Source organism: Petaurus breviceps, unplaced genomic scaffold (genome assembly GCF_028583685.1).
Source record: "Petaurus breviceps papuanus isolate PSGF00001 unplaced genomic scaffold, PetGlider_PUasm1.0 180, whole genome shotgun sequence".
Classification (NCBI taxonomy): Eukaryota; Metazoa; Chordata; class Mammalia; order Diprotodontia; family Petauridae; genus Petaurus; species Petaurus breviceps.
In genome coordinates this window covers 4,389,817-4,401,792 of record NW_027185782.1, presented here as the reverse complement: position 1 = coordinate 4,401,792, position 11,976 = coordinate 4,389,817, and positions in this window count along the sequence as shown.

The following is an 11,976-nucleotide window of genomic DNA, read 5'->3' as shown; positions in this document are numbered from 1 at the left end:
AAAGTTGGCTCTCTAAATTTTTCCCCCTCATTAGCCAGTGAATTTAAACACAATATATGAACCACTACAGTTTTAATATGCATGAAATTAAAGTAAAAGTAAAAGAGAAAACCTCTCTTAGTCCCACTAACATAGTTAGGCCTTATTATCTGTCTTCCTCCTGCCTACTCTGATGCTGGGAGAGGTTCCCATGCACTACAACAACAGTTCATAGAGAATGGGGGAAGAGGAGACTCCCAGAGTCCCTTGGTGATGAAACAAAGAGGAGGAAGAAAAATCTTGCCAGTTCACCCAGTATAACTTGCTAAGCAAGGCTCCTAGCTGTGAACCTGCCCTCAGAAAGTTCTGGAAATCTTACATCATCAGAGATTAGTATGAACCCACGACAGAGCCTTCATAGTAGAAAGGCCCCAGAATCAGCCCCCTTTCTTACTTGCCTGGTCTTGGATGATTCAAACAGCATAGACAGTGAAGTGAAGTTATCCAAGGGTTATAACAAAAGTAGAAAAAATTCTGATGAGGAAGAAAGTCATCCAAAAGACTGATGTGTATACACTTGTAACCCACTTCAATCTTTAAAAGATATGTACAGAAGCTGGAAGCAAGGGCAGATAATGGAGGAGTAGGTATAATCCTATAAAAATAGTGTCAGGAGTGCAAAAGTACAAAGTGATCTGGGGTTGGTGAATACACATAAAAAAGGATTTTTTTACAAAATGGCAATGAAGACCATCCCATGGAAGTAAGGGCTACCCCATGGAGCATGCTCAATGGCCCTTAGTAGTTCTAACCAACCACTTTAGTATTTGGGTGGGTGCATTAAGGGTGACCCAACTCCATGTGCTAGTGACTCGCTGATAAAAGTGCCTGATATTTTGGTTTGATGGGGGAAAAAAACTTTGGATGCTTTCTTGGTGCCCTCCCTTTACCCCATGACGGCAACTGGTGGGGGGAAGGAAGGGAGATACAGGTTGCTGTGATAGGTAAAAAGAATCCCTTATTTCCAACTTGTGTGAGGAGCACACACTGCCTCATGGGTGGTGCTCTTTCCTCCTCCCCTGTAGCGGCTATATGACTTGGTGATCATGTTCCTCAGGCCTCTGAGTCCTTGACCCTCTAGAACAGATTATTAAAGAATGGTTAGTTAACATCTGCAAAAGAAAGCAAAGGTCACAAGTGGCTAGTGGGGCTTCATCAAGACAGGTTATGCCAGACTAACCTTATCTGATATTTCCACAAACTTGCCTTTCTGGTAGATCAGGGGAGTGCTGTAGATGGAGTTAGTTTGGATTTTAGTAAAGCACTTGACAGTCTCTCATTGTGTTCTTGTGGCTAAGACAAAGAAGTGTGAGCTATATGATTATCCTAGTGGATAGATTCAGAGCTGGCTGAATGGCCAGAGTAAGTCAGGTAAGGCTTCACATCTTCCAAGAAGTTTTGTGTGGAGTGCCACAGGGATCAAAAGCAGGCCAGGCTCAGTGCTCACTTAACAATTTTATCCACTGGTGTCATTCTCAATTTCTCACTCTATCCCACCTCCTATATTCTATCTGTTGCCAAGACCTATTTATTTTTATAATATCTCTTGAATATACCCTCTGCTTTTCTCTGAAACTGCCACCGCCATGGTGCAGGCCCTCCTCACCTTACCCCAGGACTACTGCATGGCCTGCTGGTTGGTCTCCCTGCCATTAAGTCTCTCTCTGCTCCAGTCTGACCTCTATTCCATTATCAGTTGGCACTTCCTAAAACACATCATGACGTCACCCCTCCTGTTCCACAAACTCCAGTGTGATTTCCAGCTGCCTTCAGGACCAAATTTAAAATCCCCTGTTTGGCATTCAAAGCCCTCCATAACCTGGCCTGCTCCTGCCTTTCCTGTCTCCTTAAATCCTGCTCTTCTCCACATACCCTTCAGTCCAGCAGTACAAGCCTCCCTGCTGTGCCATAAAGCACACCCTGCACCTCTGGACTCCATGCCTTTCCATTGCTATCTCCCATGCCTGGAATGCTCTCCCTCCTGACCTCCCTTAAGTCTCCTCTACCAGCCCACTTCCTAGGAGAAGCTTTCCTCCTCTCCCTTAATGCTAGTGCCTTCCCATCATTGCCTCCAATTTATCTTGTAGTGAGAGTTGTTTGCATTATGTCTCCCCAATTAAGCTGTGTCCCCCGCAAGGACAGGGAATATCTTTTACTTTTCCTTGTATCCCTAGCACATAGTAGGTGCTTAATAAATCCTTGTTAACTCAAGGGGAAGAAGGTACCCTCAGGGGCTTGGTGTCGAAGTTCCGGAAATCTGGAGCGCTGAGGGGAATGAAGCTTGAAGGGGGTCCCAAGGCCCTTGGAAGAGCTCACCAGTGGGAGAGGCAGAGATGGATGGAGATGGATGGATGTTCCAGGGTGAGGGAGACCTAGACACTGAGTTTGGTAGCAGGGCAAGACTGAAGCAGGGGTAGGGGGTGTTCAAGGTCAGAGAGTCAGAGCAGCTGAAGGGGAGATGTGTGCTTGCTAAAAGCATCTGCCCCAGGGCAACTAGGTGGCAGCAGTGAGTAGAGTGCTGGCCTTGGAGTCAGGAGGACCTGAGTTTGGATCAGGCCTCAGACACTTAACACACACAAAAAAACCTAGCCGTGTGACATTGGTCAAGTTACTTAAAACCCAATTGCCCTTCCCCCCCCCCCAAAAAAAAATCATCTGCCTTCCTGGGGATGATGAGGCCCTCCTTTCTGCAGGTAACATTGTGTTAATATCACTAATCCCCAAGATATTACAGATCCTCCAGAAGAGATCTATAATCATTTAGAGGTGTTTGGCCAGTCCTTCCACACAGGAAAAAGCCCACATGGATGGAGAATGTCTTTTGCCCATATTTTATCGTACATCAGAACGTACTGTAACTGGCAACACAGAGAGACGGTGAGTGAACTGGGCACATAGTTGAAGAGCAGTGTGGGCTGGATTATTTTTTTAAATTTCAAAGTGGTTTTACTGACCCCACGCTTCCTGTAATGACTAAGGTCAATCTTTTTTTAATGCAAATATTTTCCTGATATTGCCCTTTGGCAGTGAGACCTGGAACACTGCCTGCCTCTGAGGAATTAAATTGTACAGAGGGCGTGGGTATATACAAGCTGCCACCTCCAGCTGGGGATGGATGCCCACAGGGTACCCTGCGACATCCAGAGAGAGTGAGGGAATTCTCCAGTGCATGGAGTATATCCCCATGACAGACTTTTGGGGGGAAATTACATGAGGGGTAGGAGAGGAAGGAAGGATTGGAATCTGCATCGTTGAAGAGAAATCTCAAGTCTGGGAGAATCTAGATCCCTTTGAGTATTGAAAAGCCTAAATTAAAAGAGAACCAAAGAGCACTAGGAAAATTTGAGCAGGGAGAGAATGTTTTGCCTTTGAATGTTGGCTTGGCAGGGAGGGGCAGGGGGTGTCTGATCAGCAGGCAGAATCACAAAATTTCCGAGTTGGAAGGGACCTCGATGGCTGCCTTGTCCATCCTGTACCAGAATGAGTACATCGGTCTGTACACCATACCCCCAAATGATCAATCAGCCTTTCCTTGAAGACGTTACTTGAGGAGGCATCCAGGGCTTCCTGACGAACTCCATCTATTTGTGGATAGCTCTGATGGCTGTCTTTTTTTAACCCAAGTATAAACCTTTGTAGCTATTCTCCTTTTTACACATTCTTCAATTTCACAGAATCCTCTAGCCAACGAGATCTTTTTAAATTCTGACTCTTAACGTCCAGTGTTTTAGCCATCCCTCCTGTCTGTGTGTCATATCTGCAAGTCTGGGTCTATTTGTGTGCCCTGCACATGATTCATTCTCTGCAGACTTGTACAAGGGCTTGGGGTGGGGTAGAGGGTGAGAATTTGGACCTCCCTTCAATCTTTGCCCACAAGGCTCTTGCCTTTCAAGATAGGCAGAGTGTGGAGGAAGCAGATAGGTGTTCAGAGGCTTACAGTGGAGAAATGGCAGCCCTGAGATATGCCCTGATGTTTACAGAAGGGAGGCTATGGGCCAGAGCCAGCAGGCCCAAGACAGAAAGATGGAATAGAATAGGAAATTCTTAACTTAGCTAGAGGCTCATTAAAGCAGGGGTCAGAGTATCAATGTTGCCCCTGCCTTGTAGTTGGTGAATTACTTCCTGGCTACGTGCCTCATTTCCCAACAGTAAAACTAAGAGTGGGCAGCTAGGTGACTCAGGGGATAGAGCACTGGGCCTGGCATCAGGAAGACTTGGGGTCAAATCTGTCCTCAGGCACCTAGTAACACCTAGTGTGACCCTGGCAAGTCACTTAACCCTGTTTGCTTTGGCTTCCTCATCTGTTAAATGAACTGGGGAAGGAAATCTCAAACCACTCCAGTACCTTTGCCAAGAAAACCCCAAATGGGGTCATGAAGAGCCAGACATGACTGAAAATGACTGAACATCAACAACAAAAACTGTAAGTGTGGTCTAGATGGCGCGCATGGGCCTTAGCGCTTCTAACCCAGGCAGTGTCCCATGGGCACGGTTTCTTTAGATTTCAGCTGGGGTGCCACGGGCTCAAGAGCCCTTTGGGGATCTCCCTATCTGTCAGCATGTTGTCCTGCCTTAGACTCTCTTGGGTTGCTCATTCAGGTGTCATGCTAGAGTTGCAAAGACACAAACATTAGCCCCTTCCTTCAAGGAGCTTATCTCTATGAAGGATGCTGCAACCATCCCCACCCCCCAGTAGAATCTATATTTCTTGAGGGCAGGAGCTGCTTTTTATTTTGTGCTTGCATCCTCAGTTGGGAACACAGTGCCTTGCAATAGGAGGAAATGAATAAACATTTGTTGAATTAAAATAACGAACATTCTATAGTCCATGTCCCAGCCAACTTCTTTGGTGGCTGATAGAACATATAAGGTGTTCCATGTTTAAAACTCTCCTTTGACCTCTTCCAGTTTTAGAAGCTCTGATGACTTCCCATCTACTATAGGTCTCCCTCTCAATCCCCTAAGCAGAGTCCAGCGCTCAGAACCAATTGGTAGGACTGAGGCTAAGGAGGATGCAATCCATGGAAATAAAAGTATTAACCCGAGTCTTAGAATTTAGCTGAAGCCTTGCCCTGTAGGGCTACTAATGAGCTAACAAGCCCCTTTCCTCCTGTCCACTCCTCTTCAGCCTTTTGGAGCTGCTCTAAAAGAGAGGGTTCCAGGGTGGCCACTATATAATTGCCAGCCCTAAGCGATGGTTTAACTCACCAGGGCACTTTGGCCGCACTGGACGCTTTTGGGAGAGAAGACATGGAGTCATGTTAATAATATTAATGGTTCACGTTTCTGTAGTGCTGGAAAGCTTACAGAACACTTTTCTCTCAACACCCTGCCTTGTGACATAGGTAGGAGTCCTAGGGATGATACACGATGCAGTCAGATCATTAAGCCTACAAAAGCCTCGGGATACCCCAAGGTCTTCCAGCCCTACCCTCCTTATATTGCTGATGAAGACTCAGACAGGAAGTGACTTTTCCAGGGTTGACACAGCAAGTCAGTGGCTGGGACTAGTTTGGGGAGATTTCGTGTGTGTGTATACACATACATAGATACATATATACATATATATGTATATGTCATATCTTATATAATCCAATTTGCTATGTGTGTATGTAGAGGAGGAAGTTTCTTTATCTGTTTTCCCAAGCAAGGAAATTATTGCATCTATGCAAATGAGAGGCCAAAAGGGAATGTATATGAGCATATCTTTTTTTTTTTCCTGTTTCTCTTTACTTTATTGTAATACTCATTTAAAGGATGACACAGCAGTTTAAGTCCATACCATTTTTATAGAACAGGATAAATGGTCACTGAAATTTCCAAAATCCTTAAAACACCACAAAAAAACAGACCAAGAAAATTAAAGATAGAGTCTTCCTTTCTCTTGGATAGCATGTTATAAAATTATCTGCAACTAACACAAAGAAAGAACTGTTTCCTTTGATACAGAGTGAAGGTCACATTTGACCACTGTCTTACAGCATTCTGGAAACTAACTTTGGAATCCACTTTTTGGCTGGTACTGGGAAATCCTTCAAACTTTCCCCTAGAGGAACAACGCTAGTTTGAAAGTGGTGTGTACCCCAACATAAGCATATCTTAAAAGCACACCTTATATGTTCCATTAACATGGGTTCCTCTTATAGGATTTAGAGCTGAAAAGAACCTGAGAGACCATACAGGTCAGGTCAAGGCTTCTTAACGTGTGTGTGTGTGTGTGTGTGTGTGTGTGTGATGGACCCCTTTGGCAGTTTAGAGAAGTATATGAACACCTTCCCAGAATTTTTTTAAATGCATAAAATAAAATATATAGTATTGTGAAGGGAACCAAATATATCAAAATAGTTACCAAATTTTAAAATGTTTTTATTGATATTTTCTGTTTCCTACATTAACATAGTATCCCATGCATCCCTTGCCTCTGCTTCCCAGAGAGCCATCCCATATGACAAACTATTTTTTTGGAGAGGGGGAAAAAGCCAGTGCAACTGATTGATATATTGAAAAAGTCTGAAAACATGTACAATGTGTAACACCTGTGGATTTCCTTCCTCCAAGAGAAGAGATGGGTCAGACGTGTTCTTCATTTGATTTCCACTTGATCTTTATCATTTGACTTCTGATTTTTACATTTACATTTGATTTTTTTTTGGTGTCCTATTCTTTCAATTCAAATTATTGATTGTAGCTACTGTATATATTTTCTTGGCTTTGCTCACTTCACTCTATCAGTTCATGTGGATCTTTCCATGTTTCTCTGTATTTATTGCACACATCATTTCTGACAGCACAGCTTTATTCCACGTACCACAGTTTATTTAGCCATTCCCCAGTTGATGGGCATCTACTTTGTTTCCCAGTTCTCAGCTGTAACAAAAAGTACTGCTATACATTGTAGTATATAGGAAATGTGAAGGTTTCCTTGGGGTAAAAGAACAGTAATGGAGTCTCTGGAACAAATTATTTGCTTAATTACAATTTGCTTTTCAACATGATTTACCATTTCACAGCTCCACCAACAATGTATTAATGTGCCTATCTTCCTACATCCCTTCCAACACTGACTTGTCATTTTTGCCAATTTGCATGGTGTATGAGGTGAAACCTTAGGGTTATTTAGGTTTCCCCCTCTCCAAAAAAATATTAGGTTGATTTGCCTTAATGATTTGGAGTATTTTTTCATGTAGTTATGAATACCTTGTAGTTTTCTTTTGAGAACTGTTTGTTCATATCCTTCAACCATTTATCCATTGCAGAATAGCTCTGTATCTTGGATACCAACCAATCTCTCTCTCTGTATATATATGTATATAATATATATGTATGTATGTGTGTATCTTGGATACCAAACCTTTATCATATATATTTATATCTATACATATACACATACACACATATATAAATGTTATATACAGAGACAGAGAGTTAGTTTTGCATCCAAGTTACAGAGCCATTCCACAGTGGATAAATGGTTGAAGGACATGAAAAAACAGTTCTCAAAAGAACTGCAAAGTACATATACATATATATATATATATAATATATACATGTGTATATATGCGTGTGGTATGTGTGTGTGTGTGTAGTTTATATATGTTAGATGCCAAACCCTTATCAGAGAAATATAAAAATATTTTTTAAAAACAAATTTATGGACCCCAGGTTAAACCATAATCTTGTTCAACTCTCTCATCTTATAGATAGGGAAACTGAGGACTAAAAAGTAAAGGTGATTTGCTCAAGGTACCAGGGAGTAACTCTGCTTACTAGAATTGATTACTTGAATGAATTTCTTGATTACCGGAATGATTGGCAGAATCAAGATTCAAACCCAGGCACTCAAAGGTTACTACCTTTGAATATAATACCTTTATATATACCTTTGATATAATGGTAAGACAGAAGAACCGGGTTCGAATTCTGACTACCATTTACCAGCTGTGGGACCTTGGACAAGTCACTTAAATTCTCTGGGTCTGAATTTCCTCATCTTAACCAGATAACTTCTGAGGACCCTTCTGCCTTTAACCCCATCTCCATCTTTCCACTTTATGATTTTGTCTTTCTTGCCACCCGGAATGGACTTTGTGCTGGAGACCCTGGCACTTGTCTACATGGCGTATGCTTGCCACTCTGCCCCTACTCCCCTAGCTAGGCTGTGAGTGCCCTGTTCCACTGTGATCAGAGGTTAGACATGGGGATAAATACACCTCTTTGGTACTTGCAGGGCACTGTCTGTTTAAAACCTTTCCTGATCACCCCAGCCCACAAGGGAAGTCTCTTTCCTCTCAACTCCTTTAGCACTTACCACCATTTCACCACTCAGTGGGCACATGGAAAACTCCCTGGCATTATTACAGATGTTTCCTATGTGTTCATGAGTCTTGCCTTTCCAGCAAGGGAAAGGGTTCTGCATTTTCTTGCTTTGTGTTTTCCATATGTCTGAACAGTTATTCAACAAGCATTTATTAAGAGCATGCTTGTGTGGCAGGCACTGTAGTAGACCTTGGGAGTACAAGGAAAAATAAATGAAAGTAAAAAAATAAAGCATTCCCTGTTCTGTTCTCAAGGGACTTACATTCTCTTGGAGGAGAGACATACATTTATGTCCTTACAAAATAAATATAAACCCAACCTTCTGCAGGAGGCCTTTCTTTCCCAGTCACTCCCTCTGGTTCTTTCCCTTGAAGATGAACTCCACTTTACTCTGCTGAGTATATCTTGTATAAATAAGTTGTTTGTATGTTTTCTCACAGATTAGAATGTAAGCTTCCTGAAGGTAAGGACAGTGTTTTTGCCCTTTTTTTGCACAGTGGTTAAGTAACTTGCTCAAGGTTACACGGCCAGTTATTTCTGGGTGTGGTGCTAAGTATCTGAGCCCGGATTTGATCCCCAGGTCATCCCAACACTGGAGCTGGTGCTCTTACTTGCTGAACCACCTGGCTGCTCCTAAGCAATTGGGGTTAAGTAACTTGCTCAAAGTTACATGGCCAGGTGTTTCTGGGTGGGTGCTAAGTGTCTGAGCCCAGATTCCATCCCCAGGTGATCCCCACACTGGAGCCGGTGCTCTTACTTGCTGTACTACCTGGCTGCCCCAGGCAACTGAGTTTTGAAATGAAACAATGGTCTCTAAGAGGTAAAGATGAGGAGAGAGCACATTCCATGGCTGTCAAGGCACAGAGGTGGGAGAGGTCGTGTCCTGTGTAAAGAGGAGGCAGAAGGCCAGTTTGGCTGGACTGAAGAGAGTGGGGGAAATGCAGTTGTGGGTAGTGGAGCTGGAGAGGTAGTGTGTGTACTGGGAGTTGATGGCCAACTAACACACAACATCTGGCCACCTATGTGACCTGTGTAGGTGGTATCTGCTCTGAGATCTGGCCAATGGTGTCTCTAAGGGAGTTGGAGATTTCTGTCTTTATGGGGAACAAGAGGAAGGCTTGTGGTAGTGAGTCCCTCACTCCTTTACTCAGTTCTCCCCCAGGAGGTTAGTAGGTAAAAATGAGAACTGCCAGACCTCAAATATTGGTAGCGTAGGTGTATGACGCTCCCTTTGAAGGGTTCAAAATAAAAGGCATTTTCCTTGGTCACTCCAGTGGGGAAGAAGGGTGACAAGCTTTCACCAGCTTAGCTTCCCACACCCTTCATACTTGCAGTAAACAGAAATTGGGAAGATTATGCATGTTAGGGTAAACAACAGAGTATACCAGAATCAGTCAGTCTCTAAGCATTTATTAAGCACCACTGTGTGCAGGGCAGCTGGGTGGCACAGTGGATAGATTTCTAGGCCTGGAGTCAGGCAGACTCCTCTTCCTGAGTTCAGATATGGTCTCAGACACTTACTAGCGGTATGACCCTGGGTGAATCTTGTAACCCTATGTGCCTCAGTTTCCTCATCCATAAAATGAATTGGCAAGCCATTCCAGCATCTTTGCCAAGAAGACCCCAGATGGGAACATGAAGAGTTGGACAGGACTCAGACAACTCAAAAACACTGAAAGCACCTGCTACAGGCCGAGGAAGCCCAAGAGGCGAAAGACAACCCCTGTCCTCACAGAGGTCGCAGGTAGCTGACAACAAGCAAACAAATGTAGACCAGCTAGCTATGATCAGGCCAAGGCAGGAAGGGTTAGGGGTCAGAGGGGCTGGGAACAGCTGCCTGGAAAGATGAGCTTTTAGTTGGCACTTACAGGAAAGGCAGGGGGCAGAGATGAGGAGGGGGAATGCTCTAGGCACATGGGGCAGCCAGAGAAAGTGCCTGGAACTGAGAGATGGAAAAGCCAAAGAGAACCCATCTCACCAGATCAGAGGGGTGGTTGTTCAGTCGTATCCAACTCTGCGGATGTTCTCAGGGTTTTCTTGGCAGAGATACTGGAGTGCTTTACCATTTTGTTCTCCAGTGTGTCCCTGTTTTGCAGATGAGGAACTGAGGCAAACAGGATCACATGATTTGCCCAGGGACACATAGCAAGCAACAGACTGAGGCTAGATTTTAACTGACCTTCCCGACTGTAGGCCCAGTACTGTATCCCCTTTGCCACCTAGCTGCCCCTAGATCAGAGTACATAGTGGGGGATAAGGTATAAGGAGACTGGAAAGGCATGAAAAGCTAGATTATAACCCCAAACAGAGGGTTTGGTCCTGGAGGTGACAGGATCCACTGAAGTGTGTTGAATTTAGGGGTGACATGATCAGACCTGTGTTTTAGAAAAATCACTTTGGTAGCTGGAGGATGGGATCAAAGGGAGGAAAGATTTGAGGCAGGCAGCCCCCCAGTAGGTATTGCAGTAGTCCAGCAGTGAGGTGATGAGGACCTGCTCAGAGCCGTGACCACGTCAGAGGAGAGAAGGGGCTTATTGGAGACGTTTCACAGGTGAAGTTGACCATGGAGAGTGAGAGCTAGTGAGGAATCCACCATGAGCCTGGGGAGCTAGGAGATGGTGTTGTCCTCTATAGAGTAATAGGGAATTTATATATTTTATTTGGTCAGGGGTGGGGAGGGGAAAAGATAACAAGTTCAGTTTTGGATGTGTTGAATTTAAGATGTCTGAAAGGCAGTTGGAAATGCAGGGTCAGCAGAGAGTTTGGGGCAGGAAAGGTAGATTTGAGAAACAAGTAGCATAGAGAAGGAAATTAAATCCATGGGAAGTGATGAGATCACCAAGTGAAGAAGTGTAGAGGCAGAAAAGAAGAGGAATCCCTGTGGTTTTCCTGCAGTTAGAGGGCATGAACCAGCAGCAAAATGAGACACTGAGAAGGAGCGGTCAGATAGGTAGGAGGAGAACCAGGAAGAGAGGGACATCCCGAAAACTTAGAGAGAATAGGAGAGTGATCAAGCATCAGAGGCTGCTGAGAGGTGGGGGAGAATGAGGATTGAGGAAAGGCCAGAGTAAATCAGCTTTTCCATTTAGGACAAGAAAAAAAAAAACCACAAAACCTCATTTCAACCAACAGTCTCACTGGGGAAGACTATTCTTAGAAGTTTCTAGGGTAGCAGCTGCTGGAAGTCAAGGGACATGTCTGTGGCTCCAGGGAGAGCTCCCATTCATCATTTAAAAGTTCACTCCTTTCATCTTTTGCTCTTCCTTTCTCTCAAATTCTGCCACTCTCTCTCCTCCAAAGTTTTACTATTCCATGAAGCACCCTGGCTCAGAGATCTCTCAGATAGTTAGGAGCCACCGTTCCTTCTGCTGACAGCATTGCCCATTCATTACAAGGCTTTCCTTCAGAAGCCACCCTAGGCTTGGATTGGGAGAAAGGATTACAGTTAGCTGAGACAAATTTGTGAAGCAGTTCAGAATACAAACAGAGGAGTTTATATTTGATCCTAGAGGCAATGGAGAACCCCCAGAGCTTAGAAGAATGTCACATAGACTTGTGGTTTAGGAAAATCATTTTGGCAGACTTGTGGAGGATGAAAAGGAGTAGGGAGAGACAGGAGAC